Raw genomic sequence first — 16,011 nt, 5'->3', positions numbered from 1 at the left:
AGTACTTAGAAAGACATTCAGTGCACATTACCTCAATTCACCCTGCATAGTATTGCAGGAAAAAAAGAAAAGAAAAAAAAAAACTCACATTTTTGTTTGACTCTGCTTCCATGTAGACCCAACCATCAGAGATGGGGAGCTCAAGTCTAATATCTCCAGGGAGACAAAATGTTTCTACTTCTACTGCATATTAAAGGCAAGCTATTTTCTCCGAGTGTGGCATGTCTTTTTTCAATATTAGGGGCTCCGTGGAGACACATACGGCTTTGGGCTGGCAGCGCGATGAGACTGCGAGTTGCTATCTGACTGACTGATCGTTTTTAATAATACCCACTCTCTTGCTCACATTTGTTCATATCTAACCAGGGAGGTGTTAGAGTGGAGCAGTGCAGCGCTGTTTTTCTATTATCATGAAACCGGGACAGTGGTCACATCGTCTGCGGCGTCAGGGGAGGAGATTTCCTCCTCTCATGTTCTAAATAACATCCCAAAGCAACCTGCGCGTCATTCATGCTCACTTTCACAGTAAATCTAATGCTTTGTGTCAGCAGCCATGTCTGCGGTGTGTTGATTGGTGCCTGCAAACAACACGTGGAAATGAGTCTTGAGCAGAATGTCAGCTTCTCTTTCAGCAGGTGAGCAAGCAGAGGGCAAAAGTTACACGATCCATGAGGTAACACCTCTCCACTTTGGTCAACGGATTATCAAAACATTGCTAATCGATCCGATATTAATATCTTTATTGGTCCGATACTGAAAAAAGTCCTAGTTTGGGTAGCAGTGACAATGTGCCCAAACAGATCAGTTCAGGCTAATTCTATGCTTTTTGCTCTGAGTGACTTTATGCTTAATTATTTATTTTAAATCATATTTAGAATTCCTGACTGCACTTTCTGAACCATTTGAAAGTTGAAGTTTATTTTTAGTTTGACCAAGGGAGTCAGCCTATTGTTTTTTTTGTTTTTTTTTAAAATCAGTTTCTTTATTTATTTTACATTGGCTGTTGTACTCCCAATTTGATTGACTGAATAAATTAAAGTTGTGTTGTTTTTACATATTTGACCAAGCTTGTGAAGCTATTGGCATATTTAGGTGTGCTGTACTGGTCCAGAGAAACCCATTCCCACTCCCTACTCGTCATATATTGACACTTTTGCAGGTTCCCTCAGCGTCACATGTTGACGCGTCGGGTACCCCCTTCGCATTAATAATTGACGCGAGAGAGTCTTAGGGGTTACGGGGTCAACCGTAACCTTTACCCTAACCCTAACCAGATTTTTTGTTTTGGACGCTTAGGGAGCGGTACAGCATTCATTGAAAGAACCCTTCTCGTCAACTATTGACGCAAAGTGGGTACCCGACGCGTCAACATGTGACGCTGAGTCCCAAATCATCCCAACTTGTCAATATATGACGAGTTGGGAGTGAGAATGTGTTGTCCAGAGATATAAAATTTGTTATTTAGTACATTCATGTCTGTGTTTTTAAAAAGGTTTGATGTTTTAAGTCAGTCCAGCACTGTTTTTCTGTATCGGATCGGTATCAACCGATACTAAATCTCAGATATGCGTATTGGTATTTCAAGGGAAAACAGTGGATTGGTTCATCCCAAACTGTCCCCGTATGAACCGGCAGACCGAAAGATGTCCTTACTGTTCTACCTAAGCCAACTCTACTCCTCCAATGTTAATGTTGTGAGGTCCACACGCCCTCACAAAGTCTCCTGGAAAAATGGGCTTCAAGCTAGGCTGATTGCGCACAGACATAAAATTGCCTTTATCCACTTTGTCAGCCTCTCTGTTGACTCACTGCATTGACATGCTCTCCTCCTCTCCAAGTTAAGCCACCTGTCTCCTTCCTCTTGTTGAAACCATGGAAATCTTGTTTAGCCCTCTGGATGTTTTGCCTACTCATAATTTAACATGATCACTAGCTCAAATGTTGCATATATTTATTATAAATTTCCATCCTTTGGGTCTGAATCTAAGTATTTTGAGCAGGTGGGTGTTCATCTATCTTTAAAGAAACCTGCACCTTACCCAGCAGCCTCACAACAGTACACCCAGTCCTAACTATTTGTTCAAGTAAAAAAAAAAAACAACAACAAAAAAAAACCCCATAGAAAATATGCAAGCACATTCAGGAAGATTCAAATAACAATCTAACTTTTCAATCAGGCACGTCTTATTTGAATTGTTGCTACAGGTCTTGTACTTGACTTTACACTACCTGGATGTTTATAGAACCAAGAAAATCTCATTTTAAACTAATTCCTATCTCCAAAATAGATCTTTATGCAAAAGCTTCTAAAAAAAAACTACATATTTTTCCTAACAGAATTATTTACATATAAATTCATGGTTATTTAAAACTAGAGATGAGATCAGAATCTTTTGGCTGCTTTTCTTTTCCCTGGTTCTTGTGAAGCTTTAACCTCTTAATACTAATTTTTACTGATTCGGATTTCTCTTATATATCATCTTGCAAACTATCATACAACTCTAAACCGTACGCAGAGGGTAAGATGCTCTTTGCTCATAACATCTCCACAGAAACCCTCTCCAAGGAACTTGTGTTTAACTCATGATGCCATAAAATCCAGACCATCTGTTAGCTTGATTTTTTTAAAATCCAAACTGCTCTGTTAATGATGAACACTGGCTGCAGGAAAGATACTGACAGCTAATAACACTGTAGATAACAATTTTAGAAACTCCAGAAATTAGCTTTTTTCCTCATTTAGAAGGATCTTTCTCTATAAGCAAGGTCAACAGCATTTGGTTTGGTAGATTTAATAAAAGTAGCTACCTTTAAGAATAAAACAAAACTTTGAAGATTAAATAAAAAACCCATAGTATCTGTTTTAATAAACTCTGCAAGCGGTGGAATCCAGAAGCTCAAAAAAGGTTATTCACTAATGCGAAATTTCTTCACACTCCTCGTGGTTTGAAAAATTTCACTTTTCATGTACGCTACGATTTAATGACACAAGTGTGGCTGCGCTGAAGAAAACATGTTTTCTGCTCACGACACCAATTGATCCATCACCGCTTCCACAGTCAACCTTGTCCTTCGAAATATCCGCAAATTACACATCTGCTGCATTGAATGCTACGTTTTCTGTGGCTAATTTAAAACTGAATAATGAAGAAATACTACCAATTATTTTCACTTGCAAACATAGAGTGAGAGGTGAAATGGGAATTCGGCGCCCATACAGCTCTCTGCGCCACCGATGGCACCTCGGTTTGAAATGCAACATGCTGAAGGCTGCGAGAAACACAGCAGCAATGCAAACTGATTATGTAAACTGTACATTTGTCAGTAAAAATAAAAAAAAGTTTGTTTTTTTTTCTCCAGCAGGTTGAGGTCAGGGTCATTTTAACGTGACGAAGGAGAGAGAAGAGAACAGATGGTGGTAATTGTTTCTCCGAACAGCACAAATGTACACACTATTTTATCTTTTCAGACATGCTGTTCTGTGCTGTTTATCAAAAAGTAACCTTGTTTTTCAGTTCTGACTTAACTCTCATGGAGCTGGGGAGGGAACGGACCAGAAGAGGGCAAAAATACAAAGATACAAAAAAGCTGACTGCAGTGTACTGGGACACTTTTTGTCGCATTTTCTAAATATGGAGTCTTTTAGCTATTGTCGGAATTATATCCATTTGACGCTTGATATTTAAATACAGTGTATAAAAACACACATGACCTTTCCAGGCGACGCTGTCTATTTTGTGGAGCGGGCTTCCTGCGCATATCTCCTCCCTGAACGGTATCAGTGGTAAACGTCTCCATGGTGTTAAAACCTGGAAGCAGCTGTATGAACAGGTGAATGTAAAACCTTCAAGAATCTGGGAATTGTGGGGGGTGAAGAAAAATCAAACTTCTGGAGGTCTACAATTCTCCTCCAGACGTTTTTACAAATCCATGACATTATCTTTCCAGCTTCCCCATATTATTTAAAGACATGCTAATCAAGTGTATGCAGTACTTAATGATAAATGTATACATATATATTTTTCATCTAATAGAAAATATTTTTTTAATCCTAAGCAGTGATGTCAGTAATGTGTTAATTTGTAACGCGTTACTGACGTCGGACCACTTTTTCAGTAACAAGTAATCTAATGCGTTGCTATTTCAAATCCAGTAGTCAGACTACAGTTACTTATCTAAATCATTATTGCGTTACTGTGCATTATTATCTTCTTTTGTTATTTAATCGGATTTCCTTTACGCGTCTTGTCGAGTGACCAACGTCTCTATCAGATTTTGGACCACATATGGAAGTGACACAAATCACTTTTTTTGGGAGGGTGAAAAAATTGCAATTTGGCTGTTCAGACAGCGATTAAACGGTCGGCTTTGGATCTGATTTATCCGTGGTGAGAACTCAGCCTAAGTTGTCTTTTCCATCACAATGTGAAAACAGGGAGAAGCTTTTTGGAACAGCGTTCCCTATGGACTGAGGTCCAGCTTGACGGAAGTAGATCCTAAACTCAATCATGGTCACCTGGTCTTGACAAGGAGCTGGTACAAAAATCTAACTTTTGTCATGTTGTTGCTAATTAACTTTGGTGTTTTGAGGATTTAACCTCAATGTTAAATTAGCATCTTTAAACATTTTTAATAATTCTTGATTTATCTGAACCCAAAGAAGCCCATCGCAAAAATCAGAATTTGCATAAAGTCTGCAGGTCAGGCTTTTTAATGATTGCTGATCGGCCAGAAAACTTAAAGTCCTAAAGTCCTTAGCTGCTGAGCTAAAGATAATTTGGCTCATTTGAACATGAGCTGAACCTTTAATGAGTTCCTGTGAAGGAGGAGCCTTGTGTCTCACTTCTTCAGATGCAGCTGTGTGTTCGTACCGCCTGGTTTGATGAGCGGCAGGAAGTGAGTCAAGAAGTCTCTGGCAGCAAAGAAGTTTGTCTGTAGGGCCACTTCTGCCTGGACAGCCACCGGAGTCGTGTCTGCAAATAAAGACAGTTTATAAGATCTAAAAATCAGCCCCTCATTACACAGTGACTTAAAATAATATTCATGCCCTTGGATTTTTCACATTTTTTGCCGTTTTCATACAAAATGTGATGCATTTTATTGTAATTCTATGAGACGGATCAACATAAAGGAGTGCATTTAAGGATGTACTGATCTACTTTTGTTCCCTTCGACATAATATCTGAGGTTTTATTATCGGCCAGTACCGGTCCAATACAGTAAAACAGCTGAATCGACTTAAAACATTTCTTTTTATAAACACAAACAATAATGTACTCCAGTTCTTAATCCAAAGTTTTAATTTTTGGTTACATCTTTTTAGGGTTAAAATAAGTCCTCAAACTAAAGTTACTGCTTCAACGTTGTCGTCCATGTTTGTTTACTCTAAGTTCAAGTGTGGTAGCGCAGAATTTCAAGGGATTTCATATCTGGAATTGGAAAGTTCTTGAGTGAAACCTCACACTCTACAATCGAGTGTGTGGTAATACCTACAATTTTTAATCGACCAGTGTGTGGTCTCTCACGTCTTGAGAATCGGCCGATATTTCTAAAGTTATGTAGTGTGAACTGGGCTTAAGACGTATATGTGCTTGTAAGATTTGGCTGTATATATATATATATATATATATATATATATATATATATATATATATATATATATATATATATATATATATATAGGCTGGAAAGTGAGCTGGCTTTGCTGTTGCCTAGCAACATTGCATACATTAGATTTTTTCCACTGATGGAATCTGATGATGTCAAAGTGTTATGATGTCATAAGAGACAGAAGCCTTGAATATCCTGCATCTGAATCAAACTGGCAGAACGCAAGCAGCAGCAGCAGCACAGACGGTGGAGTTGATATAGTGGATTTATCTTTACATTTTTCGTAGCTTTGTGAAAGATCAGTTGGATAATGAAAATGTCGTCATTTGATACAGATTCATTGACACTTTCTCAAATTAGACTATTGTCTAGAGAGGAATTGGTTACATTGGTTGTAGATTTTCAACAAAGGTTAAAAGAGAGACCTGCCATCCTGATCAAGGACAAAACACTGGCACAGGAATTGGTTAAAGCCCATGATCAAATTGAGCTTCTAAATGAGAAAATTGCTCAGGAAAAACGGAGAAGCAGGATTTTACAAGAATGCCTAATGAAAAAAGATCGGCAGCTCAATGAACTCTTGTATGAGCAGGCAAAGAGACGACCCTCGAAGGTAAGGAGAGAGGCTGAGACACAAAAAAAAAGTTTAGATCCTACAATATCGGATTGGATACAGTTAAAAAAAGACAATGAGGCTTTAAATGCTGAAATAGCTGTACTAATGGAGAACAGCCAAAAAGATCAGAGTCAAATAAATGAACTTACCAAGCAACTGTCAAAGATCAGAAGAGAGGTGGTCATTGAGAGAATTCAACTAGAGGATTTGGAGAAATCCATAAATAATAAAGACGAGGGCATTGCTGTGTTGCAACCGGATATCGAAAGCAATATAAAGCCAATAACTGAAAAGAGAAAAAATAGATATCTACCACCAATTGTCCAGCCACCCAAACCAAAGTCGTCTTCAAATCAAAGAACTTTGTGTTCGGATGAGGGCATGCCAGATTTAAAAGGCAATCTAGCAACTCAGTTTCAGCCAGAGCCCCCCAGTGAAAGGAACCCGGGAAGACGTCCGTTTACAACGGGAGGCAGGAAGCTCTGGAAATTTTGAGGGGAGATAAAAAATAGCAGTCAACCTGGAGGGAGAGGAGAGCGGTAAAGTTCCCTCATTAGAGGTTGAAGCCGACAGAATATTATGAGGTGCGATTGTGAACATCGCATACAAGAGGCGTATACACCTTGGGGCTGGGCTTTAACCCATGGAGCCCAGCAGGGCACAACCGAAGAGGAGACGGGATTCCCTAGCAGAAGGTGGGGACCTTGGTGATCTGATCCTGGGCTACAGATGCTCCCTGTACTTCCAGAGTCTGGTCCTCATTGCCGGCAGCAACTCGGGCTCGTTTCCAGTGAGAGCTGGACTCCGCCAAGGCTGTTTGTCACTAATTCTATTCAATACTCTTATTGACAGAATTTTTAGGCACAGCCAAGGCGTTGAGGGGATCCGATCTGGTGGCCTTAGGATCGCATCTCTGCTTTTTGCAGAAGATGTGGTCCTACTGCCTTCATCAGGTCGTGATCTGCAGCTTTCACTGGAGCGATTCGCAGCCAAGTGTGAAGCGGCCGGGATGAGGATCAGTGCCTCCAAATCCGAGGCCATGGTCTTGGATTTGGAGACCATCTGGTCAGGATGCCTCCTGGACGCCTCCCTGGTGAGATGTTTCAGGCACTTCCCACCGGGAGAAGGCCAAGAGGAAGACCCAGGACACTATGGAGGTTTCTCAGCTGATCTGGGAACTCCTGGACCAAGTGGCTGTGGAGAGGGAATCTGGACCTCCTTACTTAGGCTGCTACCCCAGTGATCTGAAGTGGATGATGGATGGATGGATGGACAGTTTGTATACGCCTCTTGTATTAAATAGTAATGGTTAGACTTTTATTTATTCTTACTGTTTGGCCATAGCCATAATTTTCTGTGTTAATCTAATCAACTTTAGATTAACTCATCAATAACTTGCATTCCTCCCTGTCCTGGACGTTGTGTTTTTTTCTACGAAACACTCATTAAACTCAATACATAGGTTTTCTCCGGGTGCTCCGGTTTTTCCTACCTTCGGGAAAAAAGTGATTACGCTAATTGGTGTCTTTTAAATTTATTGTGGTTTCTCGCTCACTGACTGTAAAAAACGAACTTAGGGGGTTATCAGATTAACAAAAGAATATCATGTACTTTTAACTAAATAATTTCATGTTTCAAACAAAAACGTGATACAATCATGTTGGATAAACAAGAAATTCAACAACTTCACGTTTATGAAATTTAATCATGTTGAGATAACATGATTCATTATAGTCAGACTGATATAGTGCTGAAGACGTTTACGTGAGACAATCGTTTTTGTCTCAACTTGAATAACGTATTCAAGTTGAGACGATGTGATTCAATTTAGTCAGATTCATTTCCCTCCGAAGAGGATCAGGGGATCACGAGAGATTATACGACATAAGTGCTTTGCACCTGGGAAAACTTCAAAGAGGTTTTAGTTACACATTAAACTATAGATATTTGTTTTTCTCTGCAGGGCAGAGAAAAACAAATATCTGCATAGTTACAGAAGTGCACTGTAACAGTGCAGTTCTTAAATGGACCGATACAGTGCATTTAAGAACTGTAAAAAAAAGTTCTCAAAGACATTTTTTCTAAAAAGTCAAAAAGGTCTTTGACTTTTTTAAAGAAAAGTCTTTGAATTGACATAATTAAATCATGGAAAGGATTTCCACACGATTAAATAGCTTTCTTTCAGCGTGAAGCATGTTTGTTGAGCCAACTTAATTTTTATGAATTGGATCAACTTAATAATTAGTGTGAAGGAATCACTGTAACATAAGATGGTTTCTCCAGCGTGCTCTGGTGGCGCAGGGGTTTAGCACACTGCACGTTTGGAGGCCTTGGTCCTTGATGTGGACGTTGCTGGTTCGACTCCTGGTCCTGGCAACCTTTGCCATGTCCTCACCCTCTCTGCCTTCTGTCTCAAAAAAAAATATGAGCCACTAACGCAGCAAAACTCTTCGGAGAAAAAAAAAGTTGATCTCAACTAAATTGCCGTTAATCTTGGTCAAGTAAATTATTTGGTCCAAAGCGTTACACATTAGTTGGGCTGGCTTTTTTAAATTACATTGGATCCAATCAACCTTAATAAATTAAATTGAGCCAACACATTTTATTTAAATTAGAATAACCTTAATAAATTAAGTTGACCTAACACATTTGCTTTAAATAGGAGTAACAGAATTACATGGTGCTGAAATAAAGCAAAGTAATCAGGTGGAAAACCTTTCCATGATTTTTTTATGCTCATCCAAAGAGGTATTTTTTTCAGTGTATTTATTCTTGCACTTTGACCATAGTCATAATTTTCTGTTTTAATCTAATCAACTTTAGATCAACTCATTAATTAATAACTTTCATCCTTACCTGTACTGAATATAGTGTTTCTTTCTACGATACATTCTTTAAATGGGATGCATCCGTTTTGTCGCAGCCTTCCAAAAACCAAAATTTCCAACAAAGGCCTCTAGGGGGCGCAGAGTAAGAGACAGTAACAGCGAGCGAGCCATCCAGTAAAGTTAAGTGTAGCCATATATTTATAGTTTTCTTCTGTTACCACTCTATGCAACAGAAATGTAAACAATGGAGGGAGATGCGCATTTTGTTGGTGGAAAAACTGGAACTATTTTGAGTTTCTGTCGCCAAGTCCGATTATTATAAGCGGCTTTGGGCTTCATTTTTTTAAAGTAGCTTGAAAATTTAATGAGTGGCAGGTTGCGCCTTTTTGGGCTCGTTTTTGAACGTGAAGTTACTCATTTGAGCTTGGAAATAAGCAGAGACTCGTAATAAATCCCAGAATTTGTCCGTCATTAAAATCCTTCTTGGAATTTTCCAGACAACAGTGGATCACACAAATTACTCACGTTTTTTATTTCTTTGTACTGTTTTTTGTACAATCTCCTCTTCAGTTCAACCTTATCAGTGGAGACACATTGTTGATGTTACCATTATAAAATAGCTTACAATTAAGTATTGGCAAAGCTCAATGTTATTTTCACAGGAGGCGGAGCGTTGTTGTTAGCAGCTGCTGAAAGTAATTAAAAAGTTACTTTTAATGTAACTTAGTTACTTTCCAAATCAAGTAGTCAGTAATCTAACTAAGTTATTTTTTCAAGGAGTAATCAGTAATCCAATTAAAGTTACTTTTTCAAAGTAACTATGCCATCACTGATCCTAAGTGATTTGAAATGTCAAACATTTAGTCTGAATTAATGCCAAGCAGACAAAGGAAAGATTTTCTGCTTTCTAACTATAAAACCAAACAGGGGTTTAAAGTGGAGCAGCAAAAGCAAATGAGGTGGATTAGCAGTGCTTGTCAACAACTGACAGGTTCATCCATGAAATGTTACTGTGGAATACTACTGCCTGGAAATGAGGCTGTTAACATGACATGACGGTTTTCAGTCAGGGGCCTCCTCAGATTGGTAGCAAGACTGACTGCTACTGGAGCATCACCATCCACAACATCTCTTTGAGGATACTTTGATGAGATGCGTTGCTGCAAAATGAGGTATGGTTGAGTTTAATTTGTAGGAAAACTTCTCTGTAGAACTATTTTGACAAAAAGCACTCAGACTTTCGATTCTTATTTTTCCATTTTCCAAATCATCACCAAGACTCTTATCTCAAAAATATTGTGTGAGTGCTAAAAGTTAAACTGCTCATGCAATGGTTGTAACCATTCCTGAAAAGAGATTGTGTAAGAACAGTATGGCGGTCCAGCCTCAGAAGCAGGAAGTCGTGCTTTTTCCCCCCCCGAATATTATCCCAGAAAGTCAGACGTTGCTGTTTAGAAGATGAGCTTCTGATGTTCCCTCAGAGTGATAATCTCCACAGGCGCCCAAACGGATCTGTTTTTTTTTTTTTTTTTCTTTTTACAAAACACTGCCAGCGTTAGACAAGGTCAGAACAGTCATCATGATCCCCACAAGCTGCATTTGCGCAAAAAGGACACTCCATTAATTTGGACGTTGTTTAGAAAAGCGAGAGCGGGCGATGTGGGGGAGGACAGAAAAGAGGAGTGCTGGAGGAATGAGGGAAGAGGAGAGGAGTAGCAGGTTTCCAGGAAGCAACGGGGACGGCGCAAGAATGATAACATAATGAAACCAAGAAGAAAAAAAAGGTGGATGATGCGTGGCTGGGGAACGCGGTAACATCCAACCAGAGCTAAAAGCGTGGCATTGTGAAAGAGGGAAAAAAAGAAATGAGATACAGCTTTATTATGCTGCTCATTACCACTACTGATGTGCCTCTGAACATGAACGTTGACCCCTGAATTATAAAGCGGCGGACTTGTTGCTTCTGCAGCCCTTTTTTTTTTCTCTAAATGAGCAGCATCTTCATAAGCGAGCAATGCTCTCAATAGAAAAGGTTCAACAAACATTCACTGATGTGATTTGTTGCTGTGAAAAGCAGACAACCCACAGTCTATTTTTCTCTGGTGGTTTGCTTGCAGATACGGAGAAACGCGTTTGAGTTTTCGTCTGGTAGATTTTATGAGGACGAGATTGTGCAAGATTAGCACAGGCAATCTGTAATTATCATTTGATCCAAATTTCCGGTTGTTAATAGACGCAGTTTGTCAGTTTAGAAAGAGAAAGGATCAGACAAAAGAAATTTTTCAGGAGAAACTTGTGAAGCATTTTAATCAGAACCCAAATATTTGTATCAATTTTTTTGTAGACTGTTGACAAAATAAAGGTTGCATAAGTAGCAAAAACAAAAAGATGAACTGAGATTGAACTATAAATTCTTCTTTTAGAAAGAAAAGGCAACCTTAATCTTTACTTAGAAGTGTTCTTATTTTTCATGTTTGTTACATACAATACAATGTTGCCTCTTCTGAGTGTTTTTGCTAAAAATAAAAATTAAAAAAGGGGTGTGTCGAGGATTATATTGGTCTGATTGGAGCAGGGTGGGCTTTTGATCAACCTGGATAAAAGTTTACATAAAACATGTATGGTGTTACCATAGTTACTTACCAGAGGAGACCGTTATCTTCAATATATCCAAACTTGTGCACCCATGTTTTTTAATGATGTTTTGCAACATTAAAAGCTCAAAATGAATGAAATACATGTTTATGTTTGAGAGCATATATGCTTTTTCACTGAGCCTCCCATGCTCTGGCCAGCATGCAATTGTAAATTCAATGCAGTTTATTAAAATATATAGCGCCATTTCACAACAAAGTTTGCCTCAAGTTGCTTTCAAAGCAACAAAGTCTTGTGATCAATGTGACTTAATTTCTGTGTTGTTTTTAAATATAACACAAAAAATTAATTTCCCCTTGGTGTAACTGAGGTATTGGATTTTTTTTTTTTCATCCTCCGGTGATGCTGTTTGAATATTTCCATGTTGAACTAGTGAACAATTCCTGAACAATGTATCCAATTTTTCACATGACTGAATGCCCACGAGCTATTTCAAGACGTGTCTTCTGATTAGGCAAATGTCTTACAAGGAGATTTTAGGATCACTTCATCTACTATCAGCCTGGCAGACAGCTGGAAGAAGGGAGGGGGACCCCAGAGTAAAATTGAGGATTTTAAATGAGCCTGAGATGTTATTGTTTTATGAGGCTGTCACACAGAAGCATAAAACTACTAAGATTTATTTGTCCAACACCTATTTCCACCATTGAGTGGAAATACGGGTTACCAGATTAGCTCACATCAAGAGGAGAAGTAAAGGAATCCGCTTCAATGTTTAATCCTCACCAATCAAACTCCTAATTTGTTTGTCTAGATTAGAAAGTCCGGTTGGTTTGAGGAGGCGTGAAAGCGCAATCGAATGGACCTTACCAAGCTCCGCCCACAACCGACCCACGTGACCGCAAGTCTCACAAGCAAAGCCTCGTAGCGCACTGTTTCTATGTAAACATGACTCCATTAGTGCATCATTTCTACCGGATTTTCACAATATATCAGCTACTACAATGGACAGAGGAACTAACAAGTTCATGTCATCATCTGGGAGGAGGTTACTGGTTTCTCAGTCACAAGCTGGGGCCAGCAGGTGTCAGTCAGTCAGTTATGGTAGATCTGAAATTTGGTTTGATGACCTCAATATGAGAAGCTACAGACTGATAAGAGGAACCAAAGAGCTCTGTTAAGGTAAAGAAGCCAGTTGTTTGTTAAAATTTTATGAAATATATTTGTTCTATTTGATGTTTGTTGTGAATGACGTATAGTCACAAACGAACGAGGTAATGAGTACAACGTTTAGAAACTACAGCGGCTGTAATGAGCCACAGCAAAGGTAAACAAAGGTAAAATAACCCAAACAGGTGATCAACTCAAAACCACTCCTACCTTTTAACTCTTGTAGTTTAAGCACACTTGTTACCGTGGCAACCGCCTGCGCCCCGCAAGACGAGCAAAGATTACGTTAAAAACATAACATCCAGTCCGTTACGATATCAAGTTTCCAGGCTTGATATTTATTTCTGGATTATTAATCAGCGCTTCCCTGAACACAGCGATGGTTGATTGACTAGCTGCACTTGGTGTTAGAGTGGCTAACACGAGTAACAGTTTAGTCCAAAGCCTTTTCTGCTAAAATAAAATCTTTAGTGTATGTCAGATACAGTACAAATTGCATATTGATCTGTTTAGCTAATGTAAGACTGTGTAGCAGACAGGCTTCAAGGTGTAGAAGTTGTATCAGTGCTGCTGTACTTAGCTAACGGGAAGCGTGAGTTTGTGAGACAGCCACCCACGTGACCAAGTAGAATGGGCATCAGCCAATGAAAAGCGGCCCCTCTGGTAAGGTCCATGGGCTGAGAGACAGCTCCGAAACCAGGAAGCGAATTACAGCGCAGGGCATTCAGGGTAAATACAACCAAAACATACACACGAGTCTAACGCTAGGAGTAAGAAATTACTGTGTTTTATTACCAAAGACAAAAGAGAAACCTTTTTTTTTAACATTTAGTGAAGAAGATAGTTGCGCTCCTGTCTTCTTCAGAGGGTTTTTTGTTGTTTCCTTCACTGGTTCTTGATGCAGCGCCACCACAGGCGAGGAGCGGAACAGGCTTTTCAAAGGGTTGGTTTAGTTTGAGACATTGAAGTGTGAAAGCAAACACTGCACAAGCTGAAAATGTAACAAATGTTACCAAGTCTACCGCATTATCAGATGTGAAAAAAGCCTAAGATGTATAAAATAAACACATCTAGGAATCTAGGACTGTGGTTATTTTTTTTAGTTAAGAGCCGCCAGTCCTTTTTCCACTGTTTTTCTTCCACAAACTTGTCGAACCTTTCTGCACCTCATGAACAGCGATTTGCTGTGTTTTCCAGCCTGACATTTTGCCTGTCAGTCAGTCTGTCCCCGGAGCCACTGCTCCCTGAGCGTCCATCTGTTTTCCAGCGTGTGTCTGCATGTGGCCCAGAATACAGAGGGAGACGAACACTGTCAGGGGCCTACAAAGACATCGGAGTAATTTCACCTCCAGAAATCCCACCAAAGTCCTCCTTTTTCTCCCTCCTCTCTTGATGTCATCTCTCCCCCTCCTCCCCTCCTTCTGTCTCTTTATCTTTTTTCTCCCTTTGTATTTCTACTCTCTTTCATGCACCACCCTCTATTTTTCTTTGTATCTCTGTCTCATTCCTGTGCTTGCCCTCCCTCACACCAACCCAACCGCTCTCCCCTCATCTGTCTCTCCCCTCATCTCTCTCTTTCTTTCTCTCCCCCTCTCTCTCAACCATACCTCAGGTACACCTGGCTGGCTGCTGAGGGTTGACACTTTAAAGACACTGGCTTCAGCTCCGGCTGCAAGTAGAATATCAATATCCGCCGTACGAGCGCTCGCCATCACCGTTCTATCTCTCACACATGGAGCAACATGGAGCACACACGCAGTATCCCCAAGCACCCCGTTGACCTCCAACGCCACTCACTGGTGCTTCTGAAATCCATCGGAGAGGATGTTCAGCGAGGTCGAGTTTGTCATGTTGCGTGGTGGCATGGGCTCAGGGACCGAGGAACCTTGGGAAGAGAGCGCAAAGCGCCTGCCACTCCACCTCCACATTGCTTTATTATTACAATGCACTGTTATTTTTTTCTTTTTCTAAGTAGCATGTCCTGCATGTGTTGGTTACATCAGAGGAATTTTAAGCAGCTAACTGTAAGGCCCCCTAAGACCTTATCCGTGCATAAAAGCATGTGTGTGTGTGTGTGTGTGTACAGAAACCCCCTGTTTCTGTGCACCTCTGCTAAAGCCTCCATCTCCTTCCTTCAATCTTTGTTGATTTATGGTTTTTTTCTTCAAAGCTGAATGGATTTCTCTGCACCTGGGAGCAATTTTTCTCAGCAGACTGACTTAGAACTTATACTTAAATCATTTAATAACTTTCTTTTTTTTTAATTTATAAAAAAAAACAATCCAAAAGTTTTACGCACCAGCCATAACTGGCGTTTAGTTAGCCAGCAAACACTTGTCTTTTATACTCATGTAAAACACTGCGGTTTTGTTGGCCTCAAAATAGCAAATCATTTATTCAAAAAGGGTTTTGTAGACCAAGTTAAACTGACCTGATGCCTTCTTTGAGCCGCATGAAGCAAAGTTGGGCTTTCTCACTCTGATATTTCCACAACGTCAGGCCTGACACCTAGTGGATACAGAAACCGCCTGGAGGATCAAAAGTTCACAGAAACCTAAAGAAAACTAGGCAGTGTGATTGTATTCATCCCTCCCAACCTCTCAACTCTTATACCCCCAAAATAAAAACCAGAGTAACTGAAATACAGTCAAAAGTCCATAGAATCCACCTCTGTGTAATTCATAGAAAATATAAGGGAATAAATAGTGTCATGAAGACCAGCGAACACAGCAGATGGGTCAGAGACCCGGGGGTACCCGGTGGTTTAGCTGCTTTGCAGTTTTCTGGCTACAATTATGTTCTGATCCAATATCCCAAACTGGAAACATCTCACAGAGCTCTGGTCAACTCAAATTGCAAATGCTGCAAACTTTCCAAGACACAGTCAACCACCTAAACCAACCTTTACCGCAGCCGAGAAGAGCATTAATGAGCCAAGTAACCCATGGTAACTCCAGAGAAGCTGCAGAGGTAAACAGGCCAGCGTGGAAAAACTGCTGCTGCTGGTCACAAATCAGAAGAAAGTCATATGAAGTAATCTCTGTCATTTGCCACCATCTAAGTAGCAGGTATAGAATACATGTGGAAGAAGGCAATCCTGGATTAATACCTGTTAAGAGTTGAGGTTCACCTTTGAAACTATTGACCTACAAATAATGATATGTTGGAATGGCTCACTCAAAGTCCAGACCA

The 16,011-nt window shown here is 39.9% G+C and overlaps 1 long non-coding RNA gene across 1 annotated transcript in view; it reads right to left on the bottom strand.

Annotated features, from left to right (window-relative positions):
- The window catches only part of LOC122831598, a 29,619-nt gene extending 24,655 nt beyond the window's left edge, over positions 1-4,964 (bottom strand). The window contains exon 1 of the long non-coding RNA XR_006370727.1: positions 4,844-4,964. This is a non-coding gene — a long non-coding RNA (uncharacterized LOC122831598). The remainder of the gene's footprint in view (positions 1-4,843) is intronic.
- Between the last annotated feature and the right edge of the window lie 11,047 nt (positions 4,965-16,011).

Source organism: Gambusia affinis, linkage group LG05, assembly GCF_019740435.1.
Source record: "Gambusia affinis linkage group LG05, SWU_Gaff_1.0, whole genome shotgun sequence".
Lineage (NCBI taxonomy): Eukaryota > Metazoa > Chordata > Actinopteri > Cyprinodontiformes > Poeciliidae > Gambusia > Gambusia affinis.
This window is presented reverse-complemented; position numbering and strand designations above follow the sequence as displayed.